We start from the raw sequence: 27,826 nt of genomic DNA on the forward strand, positions 1-27,826 counted from the left end.
CATTCCCACTGCTATTTTTGCTATGTACCTTGCCCTAGGTCTCTCTCACTTATTTCAGAAGCCTGAGTCATACATTTGGGCTTTGGAGAATTGAGAGTTACAGTACGAGTAACTCTACCTTGTAATGAATATATAGTATCCTTAGGAGAGTCCATGCACAAGCAAAGAGCGAGAGGGAAGAAAAATACAGCTTGCACAAAAGCTGGCAGACAAAAAATACAACTGAAGTGAGCAACTCTCTGTAGCTAGGAGGCAGAGAAAATGCAACCAAGATGTGCTCATGGATAAGCAGTGGAAGAAATAACAATAAGCTGGAAAGGGGCATCCGAGAGGCATGAATGAGGTGACTAATTTATTCAAGAAGGCAGGAGAGAGTGTTACCTGTTTCTACCCATATGAATTTGCTGTGGACCCATCACTTTGGATCTGTGTGCTTCTCCCCACCCTTTGAATCAAGAACTACCTCCCTTACCACAGGCCTGCAGCAGGGCTCCGACTACTTGTGGGCCTGCAATGTTATGATAACACTGGGTAAAACAACAAAAAAATAATTGGCATATATAACACAAGTCCAGAGTTATGATCCAAAGCAATAGCACAGAGTAACACCATTTTAGTCAGTGGAAGAACAGTTAGGGAGCTAAACCACCACATAATGTAAAACCCCATGAGCATGAAATCAATTGAGTTCACTAGAAACATTGTGTCTCACCAATCTTTGCTGATGATAAATCATCTGCTGTCTGTCAATAGCCAGAGACCAAGCTTGGTAACGGAATCCATGACAGAGTAATTTTTCTTATCACCTGACAGTTCATCTAGATTTGAGGAAACAATTCCAATAATATGTGGAGCTTCACAAACACACTGAAAGCTTCAGTTAAGAGTTTCATCTTTAGCCATCACGGCTAATTATTTTCTTTTCTACCCTACAGCCAATAGTTACATTTATATCATGAGACAGAATATCAAAATCAGTCTAGCCTAAAATGATAAGATTCACAGTCAGGATTACCACAAGCCAGACTCCTCCCTAATCAAAAAACTCCATTTATTTAACAGAACAGATTTACACCAGGTCAGGATCTTCCCTGGTAATTATTTTTATGCTACCTGAAAAGCTGAAAATATCACTAAAAACATTCTCAATAAGGATGTTTTGGTGTCTTTAGGAAAAGGCAATTTATGTTTGAGGAGAATGAATTGGTCAGAAATTTTTTTTTTTTTTCCTCCAGTGTTGAGATTATTTTTTTACATTTCCCATAGCACACTGGTTTTTTTTGTGTAAACTATCCCAAAAGGATTTCAGTATTCTAAGAGAAAACAAAAACTTCCTAAATTAAATATGTGCATTCTGAAAACACATCATATTTTTTTAAAAAACTACTTCCCCTTAAAGAAATTGATAAGAATTTTTCAAACCAATCCTACTACTATGTAAAGAGAGCCAGTAGTACGTAGGCAGCTTCTTGGAGTTTTTTCTCTACAGAGTGCAGTGTGTAAATGATCAAAAAGAATTGTAAGAGGGAGGCAATTCATGATTAGCTTACTGTAACACAAATTGATGATAGCTGAAAGGAGGAGAATGTATGGCATAAGTAATAGGGCCCATAAAAAGAGTAAAAAATAATAATATATAAAGATGCTGAATTTCAGCAGAGATAATTTGTGTAGACATGCAAGAAGTGTTCACTGAAATCAATGGAATGAGGCAACGGAGGTAAAGGACACAGAGGAGAAATGGAAAGTGTTCCTAGGTAAATTAATGTATACCCAAAGGGCTGTGAGCTACCTAGCAATAAATATGTTTTGAGTGGGGGGAAAGAAGCGAATGCATGACCTATGTAGTGAAAGGAATAATCAAATGTAAAGAAGAGGCACATGCAAGGAGTAAAATAACAGATCCAGAGGAAGGAGAAGATGATCATAAATGTTCAGGACTTCTACTCACTAAGATTATTAAAAGATGGTGGGAACGTGCTGATTGTTACATCTGCATAGTCAGGTAGGAAAGGGGAAACAGGGAAGAGGAGGAGGAGAAAAGCATTGATCTGAGCGAGAAGAATGGTGTCAAGAGACTGAAATGTGCCCAATGTTTGCTGCCAGCTTATTATTGATGAAGTATTTTGGGTTTTAATACTGTTGATGGTGTAAAAGCCAGAATTCAATTCCTACTGAAACTGATCTTGCTTAGAACAGATTTTAAAAATGGTAAACTGTTATTTTTGTCCTGTAAAATATAAAAAACCATAGGTGTGCTGTTAGCAACAATTTTAACAGGAGGACACTTCTGCACATCCCCTTTCTGCTCTCCCATTCCTGCACAGTTTCAGCAATGGCTGTGAGGCGAGTACGAGAGGGAAATCAATGGGAAAAGTCATGTCATTTTCAGTGGTCGGGGGTTGTAAACATCAACAGTTAATATTTTCCAGTCATGGCAGTTTATGCTAAGGATTTTTACACTAAAATTGTAATGATGCTTCTGCATAGAAGACCTCTGCCATACTAAATGTACAGGCAGTGGGAGCCATGTAGCTCTCATGTGAAGACTGGTGTCTTAGCTTAGTTGCATTGTACCTTAGAGGGATATATTTGCTTCTCTATTGGCAAGTTACCTAAGCTTGCAGGCCCAGAGGCTGAGCAGAAACTGATCTAAAAGGCATTTCTGTAAGCAGTTTGATGTCAGTGTTTATGAAATGTGTTATTTTTTTTCTTTTTCACCTTAGGAATCTAATCTTTCTGTGTTAGGAAGGAAAAAAAAAAGACAGCCTAAGCCCTCTAGGTGAAATTAAAATATTGGAAATAGAAAAAAAGAAATAATTTCTGGATGTGTTAAGAGATACAAAAGAATTTAGGATCAAAAAGAATCAGTAGAAATTATCCTACTTTTGTGTTAGAAACTAATACTATGTCAAGGCTACATAGGGAAGTTCTGGCTAGCTTACTACAGAAAAGAGTACTGGTAGACAAAGAAGAGGTGATATTGATAGGAATCAAAATGAAAGGGGATCAAACACTTTCAGTTATTCAACAGAAAGTTAGGCAAATGGTATATGAATTCTCCTGTTAAGTCACAAGTGTTTGTCAGCTTTTATACTGAAAAAAAAAAGTAGCAGAGATTATAACTTAGATAAATGATAGAAGTTTACTGAGCTGAACACCATTCAGAACGAGAGGACATTGCTGAGCTAAACAAGCAAGTGTGAGATTGAACACCGTGCATGTTCATAAGAAATGATGAATTAAACTAAATATGGTCTCTAAGAGCTGGCTGTACAGTACAGATTTCATGATAGGTCTAACAAGGTCGCACAAAATGTCTGTGATAGAATAGCAGATGTTCAGCTTCTCTGCATCCTGTTAGCCGCAAGTCCAACAAGCAGCTTATACAGGTTTGGGGTCAGCCTCTCCCCAGTGTCACACACACATCCCAGAGCACTTCAAGGCACAGTATGTGAACTGCTCTTTTATGCACAACTCTCCTGCCCTGACTTCACCTATCTGGTGAGCCTTTTCCTCTCATCTGCTCACTCTGTTACTGGTCACTCAGTGCTATGGAGAAGACAGCTATCTACTCCACAGATTCTGCCCTCAAACCCAGCTTTTTGATCTCACTTTCACATCTCCCACCTCATCTTTTCTGCAATGGCATCTGAAACCACTTCTCCCTCTGACTGGATCCCAGGCTGTTCATCCATCTGTGTTTATTTCATTCTTTTAAAAGTTGCAGGCTCTTCAGTGATGATTTTTAGAAGTTGTTTGCAGGTTCACCGACTTTCCTCCTTCCTTATTTTTAAATCAATGTTTTGGATTCCCTCCCAAGGGGAATTTGACTACATTGTTTATTTATTTTTTCCTCATCTATCTTTTAGGAAAACAATAAATAGCTTTGGCTGTTAGGGGTAGAACAATCCCTTGATTTATGACCTGGATTAAGGGATATCTTGTAAGCAATATGTATTGCATAAACTCAGAAGGGAGAAAAAAAGAAGTGTGAGTACTTGCAAATATATATTAACAATGCTTTTCAAAGCCAGTTCTGAATGTTTTGATTTTTTCAGGTTCCAAAGTGCAATGCCTTGAAGAAAGGTTTGTAGCAGGCAATCAAGTGAGGGGAAGGAAATAGATCCAACTGTCACTTTGGTAACTATTTTCAATCTTCATTGAAACTAAAGAAACTAATCACTGAATCAAAGAAACTAAACCAAAAAAAAAGCAAAATTGTTATGAGGTCAAAAATCTCCAAAGTGTCAAGTGAGGGTAACCACAATCCAGGTTAGTCTGCAGAAAGACTGATACCATACCTTGAAGAGAAAAAAATTCCCATTCAGTTAAATGGAGGACTCCAGAATTCAGTGATAATATCTACTAAACCTTCCTTCATCAAAGCAGACATGGAAGGAGAGATTGCAGCTTATCATTTAAATTAATGTATTCCTGTGTTTCTCAAAGTTGAGAGTAAGATGAAGATGCAAAATATGACATGTTACAGTACAAGTGACCTGTAAAGCAGGATGTGAAATCTCATAAGAAACCACACCATAGCTAAAGGAAAAAGCAACTTAGGTTTCATACTCCTAAGCAGGATATTCAACTTCCACAAAGTGTTGTGCATCCAGCTTCTGTATCCCACCAAAGAGCATCTATTCATATGTTATTGCCCTACAGCAGAAGGACTTCCTATGTAGCTCTCATCATGCCATAAGCTCTCTCTCTTATATGGAAAATGAGGTTTTCCCCCTCTGTTGATACTAAGGAGTATAATGCTTACATTGTTTAATTCATGGTTTTAGAGGAATTTAATATTTTGCTGAAGAGTTCCCTAGAACTTCATAACTGTATGAAGAGATCAATCACTCATTCTTTGCAAGCTCTGGGTAGGCTTCGGGGCGGGGTTGGGGGGGGAAGAAAATAAAAGACAAAATCAACATCCACTGATTCAATGGCTGGAAAAAATATTGATCAGTTGGGTCATTCTCTAAGCTCATTTCATTCTCCTTGTGAAAGAAAACAGCAGTCTTCTAGGAATAAAAGATACTCTAAAGGCAGCATCTTAATGCATTTCAACAAAGGGGCATGCTTTAAATCCTTAAGGAGCACTTTAAGTCCTCATTTTTTAAGCCATCATTTTAATACAGCTTTTGCATGGGCACATAATTATTGCTTTATACTGCTGTACCAGCTAGAAACAAGAAATAAAGTTCAGCTGGTGTAGGTGCTGGGCTAACATTAAGACATAGTCTGGCTTCCCACTGAGGGATTGTCAGTCTAAATAGCCAAAACAGGATAAAAAGAGACAACACATTTGGGAAGCCATTTCACAGACATGGAGCAGACCCACTGAGAGGCTGAGTAACCTGCCCAGGGTAACACTAGGGACTTGATTCCAGACAAGAATACAATGCAGATTTCCCAAGCCAGTGACTAACACAGAAAACATCCTTCCTTTCCATCGCAGCTATGCTCACATCTCCGGTAACACCTCAAAAGAGGCAGTTTTAGTGGCAGGCACTTCCATATCTTAGGAGTCAATGGCAAGTTAGATTTATAAATACCAGGCTGGGCCATAAACGTCCCATCTCTCTCATGTTTCACAGAAAAAACCAGACATCCTCAGTGCAACTGTGATGTGTCATTTTGTCAGATGGTGTCACTTGGCACTCTGGAGCAGGCAGAGACTGTGTGACTCAGCACTGAAGCACAGAAGAGCACCTGGCAGTGCATGAAAAGAGGGAGGAATCTGGAGAGAGGAAGACACTTCATTTTAAAAGGACCTTAATATAAGCTTTTGCCTCTGGAAGAACCCATCACATGTCTTTCCACAAAAGCCATCTGACTCCCTCCTTCCCCACGAAATCACCCTTCTCCACAGCTGGAGTGCTAATTAGAGTAGTGCTTTCAGGTCCTAACTAACCACGTGTGTTGTGGCTCTGCCCCAGGAATGAGACATAATCAAGAGCTAACTAATGCTTTTGAAATGTTACAGTCTACATTAACAAGACTGAGCCATGAAGCATAAGCAAGAAGAGTCAGGAATTAGCTTTGGGTCATGCAGTTGCTTTCAGAGGAAAGGTCTCCTGGCCTTCAGGAAAATCCTGACCTGCTTGATCATTTTGGCCGGGGAACGTGAAGGGAGAAATGTGACAGTGAGACATCTCTATTTCCAGTGGTGCCGCACAGAGTTTTTAGCGGCACCATGGTATAATATAAGTGCTGAACTGGAACACGAACCCCATGGTCATAGTGTGCACCCTTTTAAAGTGGAAGGACAGGAAGGAGCATTTGTTAATAGTGTGTGGGAGGAAACCCTTCCTGAGAGTAATGGGCTCTCAGCTCTTCCTATTAAAAGCAGACCAGTGTCCAAAATATGCTTCAAAGCACCAAGTTCAGGGAAGTACATCCATTTCACAGAAGAGCAGAGGAAACAGGAGGAAGCAGAATAAATGTGAAATTCCCCTTCCCCCTCAAGCTCTTCTCTTGCTGCTGCTCCCTGCAGCCATTAGTAGGGACAGGAACTCAAAACCAATCTCTCTTTCACATCCTTGTTAGGCAAGATCACTGCTCCTTGCTTGACGTTGAGAAACTATCATTCACAATCACAGCTAGAGAGAAAAGCCATGATGTGATCTGTCCATCATAGCAAGTCATTCAGGAAGAAACTGCAGCTTTTGACATTTCAGCCACTCGTTAGATATTCTGATGCCTTGTGGCTCACATTGGTGAGTCAGAAGATTATGAGATACTACATTTTGGGTGGGTTTCTTGGCTATTCAGTCCATCCACAACCCTAAATCTCTGGTTCTTATTGAAATGGAGGAACACTATCACTCATAGGCTCTGCTAGGGCGAGAGAAGTAGGTGTCTACCTATGCCGCAGTTCAGCACTGCAATTACAGGAGACACAATTTCCATCATTTAGTTTGTAGCAGTAGCTATGACAATAGAGCAGCACAGGCTGTGGTGTAGTAGCAAGCCAAGAAAGTACCCAGAATCCCAGTGCTGACTTTTAGACTCTGTGCAGCTCTTCTTTCATTTTTGTTGCTACCTGCACTTGCTAAATTAGATCTAAGGCAAATATAACTCTACATGAGCTGCAAACATACCTTGGGAATGTGGAACGAGCATACCCTCAGGCAGGGGAATGTTGGGAATGAGAACAACCTTTGGTAGCAATGTTCGTTTCTAAAAATAAGTGCATCACAGCTGACAATAAGCATTTTTGCAAAGTATTGCTTTCAAATCCTAGATTGGAACAGCTGGATGCTCACTCTTTTCGCCTGTAGAGTCAGTCTTTGGATTTCCAGAAACACCTAACCCCAAAACCATCAGCTACCAGAAAACTGACTGTTAACGTTTCTAATGTTTGGAAGAAATGTTTGCAGATTCATTAATTTCAAAAGAATTTTATCCCTCAAAACAGAGATAGGTGAACTTTATTCTGAATGCGTTTGTGAACATCTATTCAGATTAAACCTGTGAAATTTTGCAAATCTGGCATTTTTTGCTTGCTTGTTTCCTTCTGAGGTTTTCAGTGTTTGCTGCTTTTTTTTTTTCTGAACCACTTGGAAATATAGGCAAAGAGAGAAAATATCAGAAGTTTTTCAGCCATGGATAATACTGCATTTCAGGCCTGGGGTGAAAACTTAGGTCAGTTCTAATTTCATCAGTTCATCCACCTCTATCAACAATCCAGGGCAGGGTAAGCTGCAATAGCCAGTATACATAGGAAAGGGAAATGACTATTATTGCAAATAAGGATTGTATCATAGAAGCCCTGGTTTTAGAGCTAAGAGTGCAGTGTTTCTCTGTATATGTGCTTGCAGAATTGCACTTTTGACTGGTAAGAGAATTACATCTATAGTCCTTGTTTGCTTGGTGCCGGATTGTGGGTTTCTTATTATTTCTCCAGCTTTGCTTGCACTCACAGACCACAATTCAGGTTGCAGTGATGATTAGCAATATCCACTTACACATGAGAGCTAAAGTTCTACAGACAAAACCAAATTCTGTGTTACAAAGTAAAGGAAAATATAATTCTTGTTACTATTGTGTGTTGATTTATCTCCTTCAGTTCCTTTATCTTTTCATTTTGGCGAGAAAAAGAATGCTTAAAAAGTTAAAAACAAGATAAAAAAATTAGTGAAAAATATAAAAAAAAACCCTGAAATTCTGTGCTTATATATAAACATAACCAAAGGCACACATATGTTTCTTAAATATGCAAATATCCTTGGCATATCTACATATGGTATTTTGGAGATACTATCTTTATACGTTCAGAAATAGAAGGAAGTTAGTTTTTGTGGCTAGTCTTTTTTAATCTGTGGTGTTAACTAAGATACTTTTTTTACATTTTTCTACAATCTTTTGTTTCTTTTTTCTCACACCAAATCTACACGTAGGGATACTAGGCAGAGATTTTCAACATTGGTCCCAGAGCAAAGCCCTGGGACAGCTAATGCACTGAGCCCTTGTTTCTGTGTAGAGGCTGACACTGGGGCAAGCCATGCAGGCTGAAAAAATCACTTCCACAGGCAAAGTCCTTCTACTCCTAAGATGGTTGACCTGGTAGGATAGGAAGGATTTCATCAACATCGTCTGTGGGAAGCTTGTCCTCTGTTGTGGAACAGGCTTTGATCTGCACAGCTGACAGCTAAGGGAGTTTGTGTAAACAATATACTATAATTTAAAAACCTCATATTTGTGCAGTGGTGAAAATGCTATAATCTGTGATAGTCCTCCATGCTAGCACTTTGCCAGACATCAGACATTCTGGTACATGTGTAATGTCTACGGAACAAAGAGGTTTCAACCTGAAATCCTAAATCTTGATTTCAAGCAGTGTGCATATATATACATGTATAATTAGCCTTGTTCGTTATTGTTCTTATTAAGGGGTAATTTTTCTTTGAGCAAAACAAACTAAGACTCAACATCCTTGCACCAAATTGCACTATTGGTCTCCAGTCCAAGAGGTTTTCGTTGGCATATTTTGTATCCATCTCAGAAACATAATTTTCTTTGATTTTAAGAAAGCACAGATTGTGCCACAGATAACTTCCCTGTAGATGGGTGAGAAGAATCTGGTCCTTGATTTGTTCAAGCTTGGCTGCAGGTAGGATGCTACACTACTTTGGATGAGTGGTGTAGATAGAAGAAAAAGTTTTCACATTGCGTATGATCCACATGAGTGCTGGAAGAGAACTCACGGCCCATTTGCTGCAGACTAGGACAGGACAGGCAGTGCCTGGATGTGTGACTCCAGCCCTTACTGTGGCTACCAGCTCTACTGCATGGTCATATCAGAAGGATTTTCACAGGCCTAAAAAATGTGTACAAGCCTCTGTTTTCTCATAAGCTCCCAGCAGTTACTGAAGGAATTTTGCCTAGTGTCTCCACGTTCTTCGTAAGAAAGCACAGTTCTTTCAACAAAATTACTTTTCTTAGAGGTCTAGTGTGCTCTTATTCAACTCTTAGCAAATCAGTGTCAGGGAAACAATACAGGAAATTATTTTTTATGCTTTGGTTATTCATGTTTTCTGTAGGATCAGAATGATAATGTAAGCCAATGCCCATTTATTTTGGCAATGCTCTCTTGATTGATGTCCCAATATTTGTAAAGCATCTGAATTTTCTTAGGCAGAGGTCCCTGACAAAACTTACTTCCATGAGTCAGACCAATACTGTGATTATGTTTGCTGTCACTTTTTTGTTGTTCTGAATGACTGCTTTGAATCTTTGAGTCACTGAGAGTCACCGCACAACTATTCAGCTATGTCCAACAAATGAGGTGTATAATGTACTCCTATGCCATTGTAGTTCTCCAGTAAGAGCTAGATCTTCAAATGGTGTGATGAGTGAAACGTATCCAGTGAGTCCATTCCCACTTTATACATATATTTTCTCTGAAATAAAAATAGCTGAAAAAGCATACATGGTGTTACTTTGTGGTACTTTCTTTACATTGTCACAATGCAGGTTAATACTTTGCTTCAAGGATAGGAAATTGCAATAACAATGTGCCATCACATGGTTTTTGCATCAAAGAAATTGGCATCCCATTGTATTAATTTAAAACATGTATATATCACTGTGTAGGACTCACTTATGATAATAAACTTCCGTTGTTCCTTTGTTTCAAATTACAATTTTTGAAACATAGTATTTTTCTTTGCAACTTAAAGAAAAGAAATCCCAGGCTAGTGTAGTTGTGAAGGTTGAGGCATGGAGATATGGACTGAAATCCAAATAAACAGAGTAAGAATTTTTTTATTGCCATTCATAGGCTTTGGATCAGTTACAATTTGGGTTTCACAGGATATTATTTTGTTCAGAAACATTCTAGTGTAATCCATAGCTAGAGGCAAAAATGTCCATTATGAACCACTGTAAAGTCATGAAACTGATTTCCTGCTGTATTTTTAATGACATCTTTTGCAATTGCAGCCAGTAGCCTGAGCCATAGGGGCCACTGGTGTCTTAGGTATTAAGCAGAGCCACAGAAACAGCATATGCTAAAATACTCAGGCTCCAAAGAAACAAGGCAGACATAAAGCCCGGAAGCTTAAAAAGTATCTTCTGGGTTCTTTGACCTCAAGCAATTAATACATAATAGTGACTCAATGATTTCAGACCCTGAAAATACTTACTATGAAAGTGGATCCTTCATTTCTATTAATGTCTTAAATACTTCTTCAAAGTTTTATTTTAGCAGGTTTGTATAAATTCACACCAGAATTTAGCTCCAGGTAGGAGCTGCAGAGATCTAGAGACTATATGCTTGATAGTTTCAAAAAGCTACTGGGCCACTGGTAAAACAAAATATGGGTCTGGTGTCTCAGAGCACAGCCAATAAATTAATTCAGGAAAGGTGCCACTATTCTATAAATTGCCTATGTGTGTATTTGAGGTCTTTCAGCCTAACTTGTACCTAACACTAGCCCAGAGACCTGTAAAACTTTCTCCTGTCATAAGTAACACTTGAAAGACTTTTTTGTTTATAACAATTTTTAAAAGATCATTATTGCCTTAATAATGCTGTCTATTTATTTACACCAGCTTTTTTAAACATTGAATTGTATTTAAGATTTAAAAACATTTTTAGAGAGCACTCTACAGATAAATATACATATATCTTTACATTTGCCTTGAAATAACAGGCTGTTTTGTTTTAGTACAAAGCACCATAAAAGTGCTAGAAGAACACAGTATGAATAAAATTGCTATTTGCATTTCTTTGGCTATCATGATAATTTCTTTCAGCAAGTTTTCTTGTGAGATATTGATTAGATTATTCCCTGCCCCTTGCTAGTCATTAAAATGAAAAATGGTGATATGTAGTCACTAAGAAGAAGGATTTCACAACCAAACTGTGAATTGTTTCCTGGTAGAGTTCTGTCTTAGGCAGGTCTCTTTCTATCATGGCGACAGACTTGACGGTTCAGATTCCCTTACTATGGCTGACCAAATGTAGTGACCAAAGAAGTTTCCTGGAAAGATGGAGGAATTTTTTAAATCACTGTTTTCTTCTCAAAAGGAAAAAGTCAACATCAAATGTACATACACAAAGATAGATAGATAGATAGATAGATATACAAATATATGTATGTTAAATGTGAAAACCTGAGACTAAAATGAAACCTTTCAAATGATGTTTTCAAATGCTGTAGTATAGCTATTTCAAAATGAAATATTTGTTCTTCATTTCAGAATTCATGAATAAATATTACCATGACAATTGCTGATACTTAAACCTTTCTAATTCCATTTTGGGAAGAAAACATATGTCAAAATATCAACATTTCCCATGGGACAGGGATTTTGAACAGCTCTAATCAGTGTCATTTTCAGTAGCTTTTGCTCTGATGTTTGTATCTCTCTTCAAAGTAACTGCTGTTGGTTTTCTGTCATTCAGAAAAAAAAAAAAGAGCATGGAATTGGGAGATAAGGAAGGGACCTCATGAGTTAATCTAATCTGTTCTGCTACGTATCATTTAACCTGACATATGTGTTTTGTTATCAAAAATTACTCTTTGCAACAATCTGCTTTTTCCCAGACTGGGAAGAGTCATGGTGTATCATCCAAAATTTATACTTGCTCTTTCATCATCAAGTAAGGATTCACCTCACCTAATCTGTTGTTATCTGAAAGTTAGGCACCTAGTTGAAATGAATCAGCCATTCACTGTCAATAATTACAGCAGAGAAAGAGTTGTCTATCTTTCCTCAATATCAATAGACACTGACAGAGAAAGATTTATCCATTGCAGAACACACAGAAGGACTCCCCTTCCCAGTGCTAGTTCTCTCTTCCGATTATCATTGGAAAAGTAGATGAGATTAGATGCTTACCTTGAGATTAATTCTCACTTAGGTCTTCACCTTGATATGCTCATTTTATGCACTGAAGAATGATATGACTTTTACTGTGGCGTTCAATATTAGCATCTTTTACCTTTCTGTATCTCCTTTCACCTGAGAACTTCTTAGTCTTTCATAACCACTAACTGGGATTAAGATATGACTTTTTTTATAGTTAGTCAGACCAAATATTAAATAGAAATGGCATCACAAAATTTTACATTCAGCCTTTTGCTACTGATGTTATCAGAGTAAGGGACAATTGAGGGAGAAGGAGACAATGGGATTAAAATATTTTGCATCACCTTTTACATAAGAAGAAATTAGCAAGATGTCCATCCACAAGCAAGTCTCCTCAAATAATAGAATTAACACTTTAAAAGAGAATGTTCATGAAACCTGACGGGCAACAAGCAAGCAACATCAGTGAATATTAAGCTGTGAAACAATAACTGAGGGATGACAGGATGTGAAAGGGAGAAGTAAGCCTGAGTTCATAAAAGAAAGATCAATTCTTTACGAACATCAACATAAAGTAAGTGAACTGACAACTCATTCTGCTTTTGAACATCCTTTTCTCTACAATCCTGAGTCATAGAGGAAAAGATCTATCGCAATGTTGCAAACTACAGCAGCTTTGTACCCTTTGGCTCTGTTCAATGCTAAACGTATAAGTAGCTCCAGTGAGATCAAACAACGTTTAACAAATCAGGACTTTAGGACATGTGTTGTTTAGTATACTACAGAAGAGTCTGGACTGCAGGAAAAACCATGAATTAATCAACTTCTTTTTCAGATGAGGCAGAAGAACGAGAGGCAAAAAGAATGAAGACATTCCAGAATATTGAACTATATATGAGCAGGTGGCTTAATTAAAGTCAGTGTTGATGGACCTGCATAAGAAGAATCAATCCTTGTCAACCATGCGGATTCTAAACTCAGGCTACACTAGCTACGACATATGAGAATACGTGAAGAGCAGAGTACTGTCATTTGATAAAGAAGTGGTGCAAATTGACCTATGAATCTGGGAATCGTCTTGACTGCTGTACCTCACAAAGCAAAATACAAATGTCTAGATACTGGCAGTGAAGATTCCTAGATGTCTGATTTTTATCAGAGGAAAGATGGACAAAATGACTACTGGAAAGCTAAAAGTAAGAGGAAAAGACAGAACAGACTTCTATGTACTAATAGGTGGCATGCCCGGATTTCACTGAGCTGACTTTTTTATTTTTTCTTTTCAGTAACATAAGCAGGAGTGGAAAACCAGTAAATATGAGAAAATGCATATTTTAAAACTGTTAAAATTGGGTTAATCTTCCATGCTGAAATTAATCTTCATGCATTTCTGCAATATGAAAACTTCTGTATACACGCAATTTTCAAGATTCAGGCAACATTTGGTCATTTATTTGGTCAATGAAACAGCAACTGTTAGAGATGTGGAGACAGAAACAAAGGTCCATGCTTCATGGCCTAAGTCAAACACTAACCAAGTCTGAAATGAAAAAAGAAAGAATGATATTTTAAAACAGTTTGGAGATGCTTAGATTCCTATATATGTTACACATGTACCACCCTATAATATAGGAATAAGTATCTTGATGGTGGTGAATGTATAAGTTTCTCTATCATTCTCTATCTCAGCCTGAAAGTTAAAAGAAAGCATTTAAGAGGAACTCCATTTAAGAGCACACCCCTTTGATGAATTTCACTCAAGTGCTGTTGATGGAAAGACATGTACTTTGTTCTTTCTTGGAAGTCAAGATGCTTTTTGTTTGTTTGTATCTTTTTTAAACCACCAAATTTAATTGTTTGCTTCCCTGGCTGTAATGAAATAAGAAGATAATGAGTTTTTCATTGTTCACTAATTGTATACTAAAGATGAGACACAGTCAGCCAACTGTAAATTGCTGCTTTACTGTAATGTTTGGATATTTCAGTGCAAATAGTCACAAATACATCTGTTCTTGCATAAAGTAAAATGTCTGTGTTATGAAAACAAGCTGATGTAGAGAGCAATAAAAAATAACTATGATGACTTCTGTTGATTAGGATTTGCTGTATTGTTTGAGTTGCTTTTGACATCTCAGAAACACACTTGCATGTTTCAGCACCATAAAGACAGGCGATATTTCAGCAGCTTTTCTTGTTCTATAATATTTAGAATTGCAAGCCTGGAACCGATATTCACAGATAATATAAATCCTAAGATCTAAGTAACTTTGCAATGCAAAATGACAAAACCTGTTAAGGCTCAACAGACACCATCTTTTCCTTATCTTGGTTGTTTCTAAAAATATATGTTCCCAAGGTGATTTAAGCATCAAAGTTATGTTAACTTTGAATTTCCTGGCATGTGTGTGTTCTCAATTCTTTTCTGTCTGTTTTGGGAATGGGCTAGATTTAACATTCTAATCTGATCCAAAGTTCCCTGAATGATCCAGATAGATAGAAATTTTAACCCTATTGAGCTTAATGGCAGTTTTAGTATTGATATAAAAGTGACTAGGATTTCATGTTAAAACTTTCAGTCAGATCATCCATAACATATAAGTTTCAGTTCAGTGGCAGAAAATGACTGTTTAACCAGCAAGCCCATTTCTCTGTGGAACAAGGAGGTGTCAGTAGGCAATGTTTCATAATGGACTTGATCCAAAACTCACAGAAGAAAAAGAACAGACTCACATAAGAAAAACAACAGGCTCTTGTAGACTTTTGGTGACTTTGACATATTCAGTATGACCACTGTTCAGAATTATATCGCTTCTTCCTAACAGTTCAGCTCCCTTTAATAAAATACACAACCTACTTCATTCTACAGAGAAAAATGTTTAGTAGTTATTTAGTGATCACAAGATATTGTAGCATGATTTCATAGTACTAAAAAAGGTATCTAATTTTAATCACGATCTTTTCAAGCATTATTTGCTCTGTCCAGCTTTTCCATTGAGAAATAATAAAAAGGACTGAACTTGAAAATAATATATTCTGCATATATCGTACCATGGGAAAGCATTAATCTTGGCTCCAGAGGGGCATACATCTATATACACCAGTTGCATTTGTCCTGCCATTGACCATTCTGCGACACGGCACAGCATGGCTGGTGAGGCAGCCTGGCAGCTAGTGGGGCTGGAAGCAGAGCTGACATCCAGCTGCCTAACAGGTGAGATATAAGCCATTCCACATGCTCTCTGCCCTCCCCTGTGAGCTTGTGTCTGCTCCCAGCTCATCTGAGACCAGCAGAACGATTACTCGGGAATGCCTTGTGGGGATCATCATTGGTTAAAAAGTATATTTAAAAAACAAATTGATTTAGGGAAACTGGAAGTATAGTACATTTCACTCAAGTTAGGTTGTGAAGTCCTCTGGTTTAACTGGTTTTTTAAACTTTTGTTATTATTTAAGTGTATTTTGAGTTCTGGCTATCTAACCTTACACAGACCAATCTTTATTTTTACTACGGGTCACTCAATTTGCACAAAACTCTAGGTGATTTGGCAATGACTTGCATGCCATTGTTTATTTATTTTCTGAGCCCTTCCACCTTTTTTCCACTTCATTAAGGAGAAAAATGAAAGCAGAGATAGTTCACAGTTTGGAAACAACTGTGTGTGTGATAAGCCCATGCTGATAGAACCCTTTTTGCATTTTCTATTATTTTACATTTTCGTATATTCATATACGTATTATCAATAATATGTATATTTTATTTATATTTAAAGGTCATATTTGTAGTCACTGGCATCTAGTGCATTGTTTTGGTGAAGAAGGGACTCAGGAAGGTCTGACTGAGAAGGAAGGCTAACTAGCTGACTGAGAATTATTAGACTATGCAAAGAGCAGGTGCCTAAACGTTTTCAAGAATCAGAACAAACTAGGGGGCCAGGCAATCACTGCTTTATTTATTACTAGCCCCAACTGCAAAGATGGTCTTGGGGCCATCTCTGAGTGTGTTGTTGGGAAAAGGGGATACTACTTTTCCTAGGATTTATTAGTTCATCAAGGCCTTTCCTTTTGAGTCCTGTTGAACTAATGAACAATCAGCTTATAGCAATCACTTTTGGCTTAAGCTCACAGTTGCAGCTCTCCTCCTCAGAGCACTGAAGAAGCAAAGCTTGTCCAGCAGAGGCACTTCCAGCAGAAGCGATCCTGGGTTCAGAGCCAAACACCCCTGTTCTGTGGCAGAGGCTGCTGCTGTCTCTGACTGAAGAAAGTATAAGTAAAATACTGGATTGGTGCTCATCATTATATCCTTGAAGCAGGCAGAAAAAGCAATTAATAAGCTTAACACCATGAAGACGGAAAACAAACATAAAGTCTCAAAAGGAAAGGAACAGAAATCACACCAAATCCACATACACCTAAACTCTTTTCCTTGTGCTTGGGGTGGGGGGCTGAGAGGAAGAACACACATCCATCCGTGTTCCTCCGCAAATGAAAGCTTTGCAAAGACCCCGTCAAATAATCCAGGAATCTCCAGGAGATAGAATGTATGTTACACAGAGTAAAGATCAAGCAGCTCTGAGAAGGAGACTATTCAGAGTTAAACTGTACAACCATTTTAGATGCTTCCTCATTTTTAGTGGCTTTAATAACAGTGGTGCCTATGCATTGCACTTTTTCTAAATGTGTGTGCGTTTGGTACTTGCAGTGGCCATTCCAGTTGCTCACAGGAAAACAGATCAAAGGGGGTTTTTTACCAATTTTCATCTAGCTTCTGTGCACTTCTCGTTAAGATTCTGCAGTGACTAGAACTAGTATTTTCTGAATTCCCGCTACAGAGAACCTACAACACAACCAGTGAGCTAAAGTCTTCCAATGATTTTGTCACTCATCTACTGTAATGAGAGGAGTACCAGGATAAACATATATGTGTGTAGGTGGGTATTACTATTTGCTTAGTCGTGAATAGTCTATTTGAGTTTATGCTCAGCACTTATTACCAGGCAAACACGGCTTGTCATGATAGTGTTTGCTGTCTGGCTCAAAGAAGAAACCCACTAAGGCAAATCCTTGGTAGAATTGGTAAAATTCAGCTCTCTTCAGCCTTTTGCTGAAATGGGATTTTTGCCATTGATTTCACAATAGAAAGGACTGCTCCACTACCAAGACTTAGTTGCCTCCAGAGGATCTGGTGGTGTTTGCTATTAAGGCTGAATCTTTTCTATCTCATCTTGGCTGGGCTGTTTCCAGCTCTGTGAAGAGGCTAGTTTTAAGGCCCACCAAAGGAGCATCACAACAGCCCTACTAGTGGAGGCTGCTGGAGGCATGTTTTGAATTAATGTGTCTCTGTCAACAGACCACAAGCCCTACCCAAGTATTGCCAGCAAAGACCTCAGCAAAATGCCAGGCCACTCTTTCTATTATTGTTTTTTCCTTTGTCCACCATATCCTGAGTTAAATTTCGTTCAGACTAATTAATTCCTGAAGGTGACTTCTTATAAAATAACAAAAGAAAGTAAAAACTAAACAAAACAGAAAAACTGTAATTAAATTTCTTCATATAGGGTGAAAGAAAAATTGCAATTCTCTTTGAAAAAACATGTAATATTTGTAATGTAAGGCTTTTCCTTCCCTCTAGGACCTTTATTTATTGCATATTTCAGCAGCTACTATCGGGTGATAAGTTTATCAAATGATAATGTAACTGCTGACTTCATTTATTAAACTTCACAAGGGCCAGGCATGAAGTGTAAATAGAAAAATCACTATCTCTGGATGCCAACAATGATAATTGCAGCTACAGTTACTGTGAAGGCAGTGGAGTGCTTTGCAGAGTAAATGAGAGGCAGGTTTTTTCTTCAGTAGATAAACATCCTGTTACAGGTCTGAGTGAGTGGAAAGATAACACAATGTAACTGTTTAGCAAATGCACTGCTTATCATTTGGCTAGTTAAAGGGAAAAGGTAGGAATTACAAAGTCAAGTAAAAATATAGGAATGAATATTGAACCCTGATCAAGAGAGAGATATATGGCCTGTCTTATCTCCAGGTCAACACTACAGTGAGAATGAATTTTCAGATTACATCTCTGCATTATTCAAATAATAACCACCTGTTGCTAGCACAGCATTCTCCTTCCGCCTCCCCAGGGGTATCCTCAGTGCGTTCCCATGGGCATCTTCCAGCAGTTATGACGTTCATATATCACTCTGCTTTGACGGGCTAAGCTCAATGCAACACAATATTTAGCAGTGTTTCAGCAGGGAATGAAAGAGGCAAGATGGACAATTCACTAGGAAAAAAGCAGCTTTGGGCACAAGCTGTAGAGGTCTCATTTTCATGCACAAAGACAAGGCTCAGATGTAAGCTTTGAGGGATTTATTATGAGAACACTGAATGACTAAAAATGCAACGCTTGGGGCGCTGGCAGAGCAGCAGAAAGGAAGTTGCACCCCCCTGTTTACAGACTCATTCCTGGGTGCCTCTCGTTCAGTGAGAGTGAACAGCCCTATCATTTTGCCATGAGCTGGAAAGTCAGGAGGCAGTGGCTCAGTTCATCACTCCACTCAAGGCCAGTGCTAGGGACAGATAAGCAAAATAGCCAGTGATGGGGTCTCCAGAACTTTCTCAGCACCTCCTCTCTTGCTTTTGCAGAAGAGGCAAAGGAGGTAGTGAGTTCTATCAACAGTTAAGTAGAGAAAGTGTCAGAGAGGGCAGTGTTCAAAGACTGGCTATGTTTTCTCTCTGACTTCTGCAGCCCCAAATATTAAGGAGAAAGTTTAATTCTTTTTCCAACATCATTGATAAGCTTGGAAGCAGTCTTCATTTTACACCATCCTTTTGACTAACGTCAACTGAATCAGACTGTTCATCTGTGCCTCAATTTCTGAAGCAACAAAATGGCAATAATACTATTTTCCCATTGTGTATCTATCTCAGATAGAAAGCATTTCAGTAGCACAAAGATGCCATTTTTTTATTATACACCTTATGGTAGGAGAAGAAAGGCTGGAAGAGCTGTTAATTCTGAATATATTTGAAGGCAGAAATTATTATTATTTTTTTCCCAGCAGTGAAAAAAACAAGAGCAGATTTCAGGGCAGGTGGTAAAGAACCAGATGCCATTGACAAATTAATAAATCTTCAAATAATAACAAGAGTAACTTCTCAAGTGAACTCAGACTGAAGTTTTTTGGTAGTGGGTCAAGCTAACATATGGTCGACTTAGACACTGAGATGACAGACAGAAGCTGAACAGAAGCAATCAAAACAAAATCTGTTAAGGAACAGACAGCAAAAATATGATCAGTGGAGGCAGGAAAATTAGATTGACAGCTGAGAGAAGCAGATAAATGATAAATAACCAATTCGGCTTTTTTTTTTTTTTTTTTTTTTTTTTGCAACAGGAGTTCAAGCAAATGCCCCCCTGCTATATTATTTCATAAACTTTGGATATCTTAACATGTTGATAATAGGAAAGTAATTTAAAAATAAATACCCTGCTTCCATAGGGAGTGTAATACAAAGCATCACTGATCCTATTTCCAGAAAGGATATACTTTGGTAGTTCCCTGAACTTAATCTCTCACTTGCATCTATACAAAGTAGCTCTAGATGTATTACTATGCCCATTTTTTTGCCAGAGTTTCTGCCATGTTAGACATTGCTGAACACATGGAGGAACTGAATGACCCAGACAAATCACCAACAGGCAACTGCAGCAGGAGGGTCTCAGCTTTGTCTTTCTTGGTTTGTTAATTGCTCCCTGAAACACTCTTTGGGAGAAGGTCAGACAAGATACCTGCAGCAGCACAGGTGTTATTCTTCACCCCCTGTCCCCCTGCTGCTGTCCGTTGCCACCTCTCAAACCAAAACACACCATGCAGAGCTGAAGTAGCGGAACAGATCTTACAAGCATTTTTCATCTGCTTCAGTGGAAACTCAGCCAGCTTAGTTCAAACACTCTTTTGAAGTAAATCATCTGCCCGTCTATTATCTAGATCTGGAAATATTCAACATACGTAACAAAACATGGGTAAGAACTACATCTCCAATGAAATCAACGGAAAACTTTCTTCTTATGTCAGTGGAATTAAAATATGTATCAAACACAAAAACTGAAAAACCTGCCATTGCCATGGGTAAATCACAATAAGTGCATAGTCTCACTTCAGCCTCCTCTTGGATTCTTGAATTCTTATCTAGAACAGTCAGTGTGTGGAATAAGATTTAGTTGAAGACCCACAGTCAACATCTATATTGAGATATCTGTGCTTGCACAGAATTTTGATAGTTCCTATCAATTAGCCAAAGTAGCTATGAAATCTCTTCATCCCATTTTGCTTTCCACCTTCTAATTCATAAAAGAGCAATAAACTCTTGTGAGTTATTTTGCTAACTCTACTGTGACCACTCCACAGTTGCCAGCTACAACATGGGTTTATTATTTGTAATTACAGAATAGCAGAGTTTCTATGAGCTCACTTGCATGATTTCAGAACTGCAAGAGTAATAATAAAAAATAAAAAAAAGTTAATCTTTGCTGATTACACTCTAAGCAGTTGCATATTCATGTTTTACAGGAATGGTAATTTTCTTTATGGAAAAATATTTATTTATAATTATATGTAAAAATTATAATTGACCTCCAAGTGTCTATCAACAAAGCCCAAAACAGACTGGCAATGTGAGAAAGGCAGAGGAGATTTAGGTGTTATGTAAATAAATACATATATTCCAGAAAGGTGACTAAAACCTGACCATGTCCAGGGGAGCTGAAAACTCAATGTTCAGCAAAAGGAGCTGCAACAAGACTATGACTTTACAGATGACACTTCAGCACTGCTGGTTTCCTGACTGGCCGTAGGTAAGAAGCCAGCCCTGAGTCCTGGATCTTAAAAGAGAAAAGTATGTCTTGTGCTTGGTGTGGTGAGCCAGAACTAGGACCAAATCCCACTTTCTGACGTGAGCATCCCTCTCACAGCATCTCCTTTGGCTCAGTAAGCCTTGATTTCGTCCTTTGCACACTGTCACACTCTGAACATGAGGGACAGAAAATGCATCTCCTTTAGAGTGGATTGCACTCAGTGTTTAGGGTCCTCTCTGTGGATGTGTTTTCTAAAGGAAGCGTTTAGCTGTGCAGATCCAGGGGTGTCTTTTGAGCTATATATCCCCACTTGATTTAGGTGCCTAATTCCCACAAAGGGAACAGGATTTAGGACTCTCCATCCTCTCCAGCATTTGTTTGGCTAGTCAGAAGGAACTAGATCGTCATACTGTGGCCAGACCATGCCATGGTCCCCACCTCTCCCACCAAGACAGAGTTGCCACCTCACTCACCAACAGCTGGGGAGTCACAGCTGGTTTCCTGGGGATCCATTCATGAAACACTGGAAATGGAAGTGCCAACAATGGGCAGTGTAGCAGGGAAACCCCTTGGTGAACAGAACCCTCTATTGGTAAAAAGGGATATTGCTTTTCTTTTCTTACAAGAAGTCATAAATTCGTTATGACTAAGTGCTCAAGTTAACTAGACTGGTGATAGTTATTCAAAAATTAGCACAAAAATTAGCCCAATACACAATGGGAAGGATGTGAAGCTAAGGAAGGTTTTTGCCCCTCAGTGAACAAACTTGTTGGTCAGATAAAATCTTATTAAAGATTAAAGTAATAAAACCTTTCTCTCTTTTGTATTCTGCAGGCAATTCCAAGTTGTATATTTGCATTTCAACTTAATTTCTATTTGTGGCTTCCTACACTTTTATGAATAATGAGTTGGATTCCAGAATGAGAATGCTGGACTATTATCCCAGGCATGAAATGTCAGGATGCATATATTTACATTTCCTAAAGAACATATTACCTAGTGACAAAAAGACAATAGAGAAAATACAATACATGTGAAAGACAATAGTATGAAATGCACAGAATTTTTAAGCCCTCTGAAACACCAGCAGAAAATATTTTCTGCCTAAAGATATAGAAAACAATTTATAAAATAGTAGAACAATGGGATATGCTTAAGTCTGTATTAAGTCATCTACAAGTGTCATCAAATGGATGAAAAAAATCCATAAAATCCACACAGATTGCATGAGTTAACTATGTTCAGATTATGATTTGCTCTGGAAAGAGGATTATCCCTGCATTGCTATTGTGGATGGTACAATCAAGGCGGGAGTTGCTTTTCAACCAGCTGAAATGAAAACAGCTTAGACTGGACAGGCTGGTTCATATAAGGTAGAGGTGAAATTAGAAAAAGGCAGATCTGATAGATGGAAACTCAAAGATCTGTGAAATAGTGTTTTTCAGACTGATGACTGTAATGTTATGTTTCCAATATGTTACATTATAATATGATCCAAAATCCATTAGTTTTCCTTTTGTGGTACTACAAGGTTGGGAGATGTTTCTGATTTGGAACTTGAAACACACACCTCACTTAAATATGTCTCTCTGATAAACTTCAAGAGCTTTGTTGAATCAAAGCTTTTCCTAGTAAAACACATACTTTGTGATAAACACTTACACAGAATTAAAGGTTACCTTTCCTCAGCTGAGCTGCAATAAGCGTGCATCTATAGGTGAGCTGTCTGCTACAATATAAAATCCAATAGCTTAACTGAAACTTTCTGTTGTTTACTTTCTCTTATATCACTTCAATTAGATCATTTGCAGCTATCAAAACATACACTTAAGTCTCTCACCAGCATTGACAAAAAGCCCCCGCCACATTTGTCTGACCTGTCTGGAGTTACTGTACATAGCAAAAGTCGTAATGCCAGTGATGCAGGGACAGATATGAGATTTGTCTTAGTCCTCACAGCACACTGGTTAAAAAGTCCATTTCTTTCAGTGGCTGCCTTCTTGGGACTCTGGCTGTCTTTCTGCAGAAGTGAGACACTATACAATTCAATTTTTGCCATTTGAGAACTGCAAAGTACTAGTAAATATTTTACTATCCATTTTATGATTTTTTGTAAATGAAGTGCATAAAGGAGCTAAAGAGATTACAGCATTTTCTGTATTTCTATTCTTCTTTACGACCCCCCAAACATTAGGTGAAAATCTGTAAGTTTATCCATAATGTGCAATGATACAGCACATAGATTCTAATAGATGGTATTACAGTGCATAGATCTCCCAAAGCAGAGGCTGATGAAAATGGATTTCACTGCATGTGGAGTTGGAAACGTACTTGTCAGCTAAGCATTTCAACAATATTAAATTCATAATAAAAAACAAATAGTCATTATTATTCTTGGTGTAGTTCCATGTGATTGTTAAGGTATGGCTGCCACGTTGATAGAAAAGGCATATTTCAAAATGACAATTTATGCAGACCACAGACTGCATAGAAGAACTGCAGTCCTGCTCTACTGACAATTAGTTTTAACCCTATATTCATTAACATGAACATTTGAAAGAGGGATTTTTAAAACCTTTGATAAATGCCCATTCAGTGTGGAGTGTATATAAAAAGATACTTTATAGAATTATTTTTTAAATCCTTTTTTTTTTTATCACTTCTTGTATCTCTTTGCCCTGCCTAATTAGTTAGTCAATAACTGTGGTGCTGAATTGTTTTTGCCAGAGAAAGCAATCGATGATATGACTAGAATGATACTCTATCTGATCTTACTTGCTTGGATTTAGATTTCAGGTTGGCTAAGCCACTCTCTAGAGGTAAGGTGGCTGTTATTTTCAGTTCACCCTAGAGACAGCCACAGGCAAATTCAATAATAAAATATGGTGAAGCATTGTTTTCAAAAAACTTCAGCAGCAGTAAGGATATCATAGCTCAGAAATGACCACAGAGAATATTTTTGAGCTATTTGATTACGTTAAACCAGGAATTTTCAAGAGAATTCAACCATAAAATGTATGCCATAGAAAAAGCAAGAAAGCAAAATACTTGCCTTGCTGATAAACACACAATACTTTTATGAGAAGTCCTGGCTTTCAAGTTGGAATTAGCAAAGCATGATTAGGCCACCATCAGATGACCTGGCCACCACAGTCTTTCAGAACATCCTAGGACTGTGAGACATTGAGCTAATGAAATTTCAGACTGTTGGTGGGTTAAGTGAATAACAGGGAAATTGCTTCTTAGGAAACTGAGACATGAGACAGGCTGGAATAAATTTCAGTTTGCTATTTCACTGAGCGGATTTTGGAGTAAGCATGCTGGCTATATCACTCAGATACTTGCAGTTCTCTAATGACTTCTTCTAGATCTGCCTTCAAGCTTGGAGAACCAAGTGAGATGGCCCAAAATGTAGTGAGGAAAAAAATCAGCAGCTCAAGTAACTGCATTGCTCCTTTTCTCTCTTCAAAGTCCCTGCAAGACTTAGGGGCCCTACTAGCAAAGCCTGAGTAGCCCAGAACAGGTTTTAGAGTGCACCTAATCTACGCCAAAAATATATATTGTATGTCTTATTCTTCTTTAAGATCCTCTACCCTGGACTGAGAGTATTGCAGTGGTAAAGCCACAGTGGTTCGTGCAGACACATAGGATCCTACAACCATAGGTTAGGATCACAGGATCATGGGATGATCCTCTGGGATGAAGGGGACCTCAGGAGGTCTGTAGTCCAACCTCCTGCTCAGAGTGGGATCAGCTATGAGATCAACAATTTTATTGAGCTGGTTACAAGCTACCTTGATGATACCTGCGGCAATGACTGCAGCTATAGGAAAGCACTGAGTTTGCTCTTCAGTGATTCACTCTCAGGCAGGGCAAAAGATAAGGAAGAGTGGGAATGCTTCCAGAACCATAGTTAAGCTGTGAGATGAAAAGCATTTTTTTGATTCACATTAGGCATTAATAGGCCCAAGCTACAGGCAGCTGTCTGTCCACAACATAAAGTTAAGACTCTTACTAAAGCACCAGCTATGTCTGGACTCTGACTATGCAAACATGACTAAGAGTTCAGAAAAAAGTATTTTAGCAAGGCTTGAAATGTAACAGCGTAGGTGGATGGCAAATCTGGTTTTGGCAGTAGGTCTGGATGTAAGTTTAAGTAACAGTATACATGTATTCTTACCCTGCTCTGCTATTGAATACTTTTTACCTAAGTAAGTATGTCTGCCACACAACGATGAACGCAGAACCCCTGAAAGAAAGAAAGATAATGAAGGAGAGTTCCCCTGACAGCAGAAAATGAAAGAGAAATACATTCTTTAGATTGAGAGAGATGTAAATTGGGTATTTTGAAGAAAGCAGGAGTGAGTTACCCCAGTGAAAGAGAAAGCAGATAGGCAAGGATCTGTTATACACAGCTTGCAAACACAGGCCTGTGGTTTATTAAGAAGGCTCAATTTATTACTGTAAGCCTTGAACACAATAGCTTTCAAAGTTTTCAGTTTCACAAACATGTAGTAGATTATGCTTGTTTTTCTCTGGCCACATCTGTGACCCTGATCCACAGCTCGGTGCCTGAAATGGAAGCAGCATTAGAAAAATACTCACTACTACAAAATCACAGAGAGGTGATAAGAGTCTTTCTACACACAAAGCAGATATGATGAGTGCTTTTGAATAAGCTACCCTGCTGGGGTGATTGTATTGATTGGGAAAAGAGGGATAATCATGCACTGATTTGACTTTTTTTAATCAGACATGCACCTGAATTTTCTAAGCAAGAAAATCTAGTGGATAAATTTATTACAACTGCGTAAATTTAGGCACTGAGGCAGTTGTAGCTAGTATTTTTACCTTTCCTGTCTCAATTGTTTCTGCAGTGTGACAACACTTGGGTTCCTTCCTAGAGGTGGCTGCATTTCAGGCGTGAGACACCATTTATGTGATCAATTGATCTTGCCTGCATAGTGTGATACAAATGCATCAGGCTTTACTGCTATCTTTATTTATTCTTGCATTATGTAGTATAATATATATTATAGCAGCAGCAATGTTTATCATATTCTTTCATACACATCATAGTGCCCAGAGCACCCAGGATTTATCCAGCGTAAGAACTTGTTAAAGGTTCCAGAAGTACAAACTGGTGAATAACAACTGCAAGAAACTGTTGTAAAATACTTCTGCTTTTGCACAGGACCATCAAAAGAATTAATTCATGCTTTTGTCAGTGATTTCCATCTCCTCTTCTCACCCTAAGAGGCATCACTTTGGGATTTGATTCTCTTTTCCAGCATGACCGACTGAATGGCTCAGAATAGTTAGAAGAGCTCCAGTAAGCAGAGATGGGAATGCTAAACATGACAGCACCCCTGTCAGAACACCTTGCAAGATTGCTGGTCAGACAGGTCGTAACAAGCAGCTTCTTCTATGACTTTCCTCAGCTGCTCAGAGAAAGAAGACTCCAGAATTTTTCCAGAGTAAGCTTTTAAACCTAAAAAACTATATACTCAGTTTTAAGGATAGCATCTGAAGATACCTGTGTTTAGAGTATATCCACCCACTCAGAGACTTAAAAAGCTCCCATTCCTACAGTGTACTTGTTATTGCTGAACAGAGACCAAAACAGTACCTTGATTTTGGAATTACTTGTTCAGATTCATGTAAGACATTTTCCAAAGGTATAATAATTTGCTCAGTTTCTCTGTGAGGTCCCCAAAGCAAAGTCATGTCTGTGAAGCAGAGTCAGGTCCATTAAGAGCACTAGAGAATGCAAGTATATCCCATACTTACCTTTCATATGGAGAACCACGTTTAAAAGAGTTAAAGAAAGAGGCTGGATTTGTAACAAAATGTGTCAGGGTTGGATGGATGTATAGTAGATATTGTGGAAATATTCTTGCATACAGAAGACTGCCGTAAAGAAGTGCCACTTGCTCTGGCAGACTCCATGGTCACAGCAAAGTATAAAGCAAGACAGGGATATCTGCTCTGCTCCAAGGCGTTTCTTATCAATCCTTTTTGAGTGCAAGCCTCACATGGTATCTACCAGGGTAAATTTAGGTTTTTTCTGTATTAATCTGGTGGAATAAAACTCATACATCAAAAACTGCAAACCAAACCTCTATTTTGCTGTCCAAAGACTGAGATATGCAACAGGAACATAGCACAGCTGATACCTAAATGAAAACAGAAGACTACCTGCTGAACGATCACAGCCATGTATTTTAGTCCTCTATTTAAGCTGGCTAGATGCACTGTTTGATTAAAAGAATCCTTCTTCAAAGCATAAAGCTGTATGGTAGTGCTCATAAAAAATAGTTTTTATTTGTCAAATGAATAAAAACAGGGGATTTTCTAGTATTTAAATAATGCTGATGATCGCACCAGAAGCATTTTTTCCCCTGGTTAATTCTCCAGTGAACAATATTGTGCCTTAACTTCACATGCTAGGAAAGCCTCTTGCTGGTGTTAGCACTAGACCTCTTCCTCACAAGCCTCATCCTCTGTTTCCCACCCCGTGTCCTTTACTATTTCAAGATGGTCTTTCCCACTCTTCTTTCCTTGATACAGCCTGTTTTGTCCCAGTAATTAGAGGGGACTGATGTAGGAAGAAGTTGGCTAGACTGCCAGAGTGTTTGCTTCATTAGA

The sequence above is a fragment of the Accipiter gentilis genome, chromosome 1 (genome assembly GCF_929443795.1).
Source record: "Accipiter gentilis chromosome 1, bAccGen1.1, whole genome shotgun sequence".
In the NCBI taxonomy this organism is placed as follows: Eukaryota; Metazoa; Chordata; class Aves; order Accipitriformes; family Accipitridae; genus Astur; species Astur gentilis.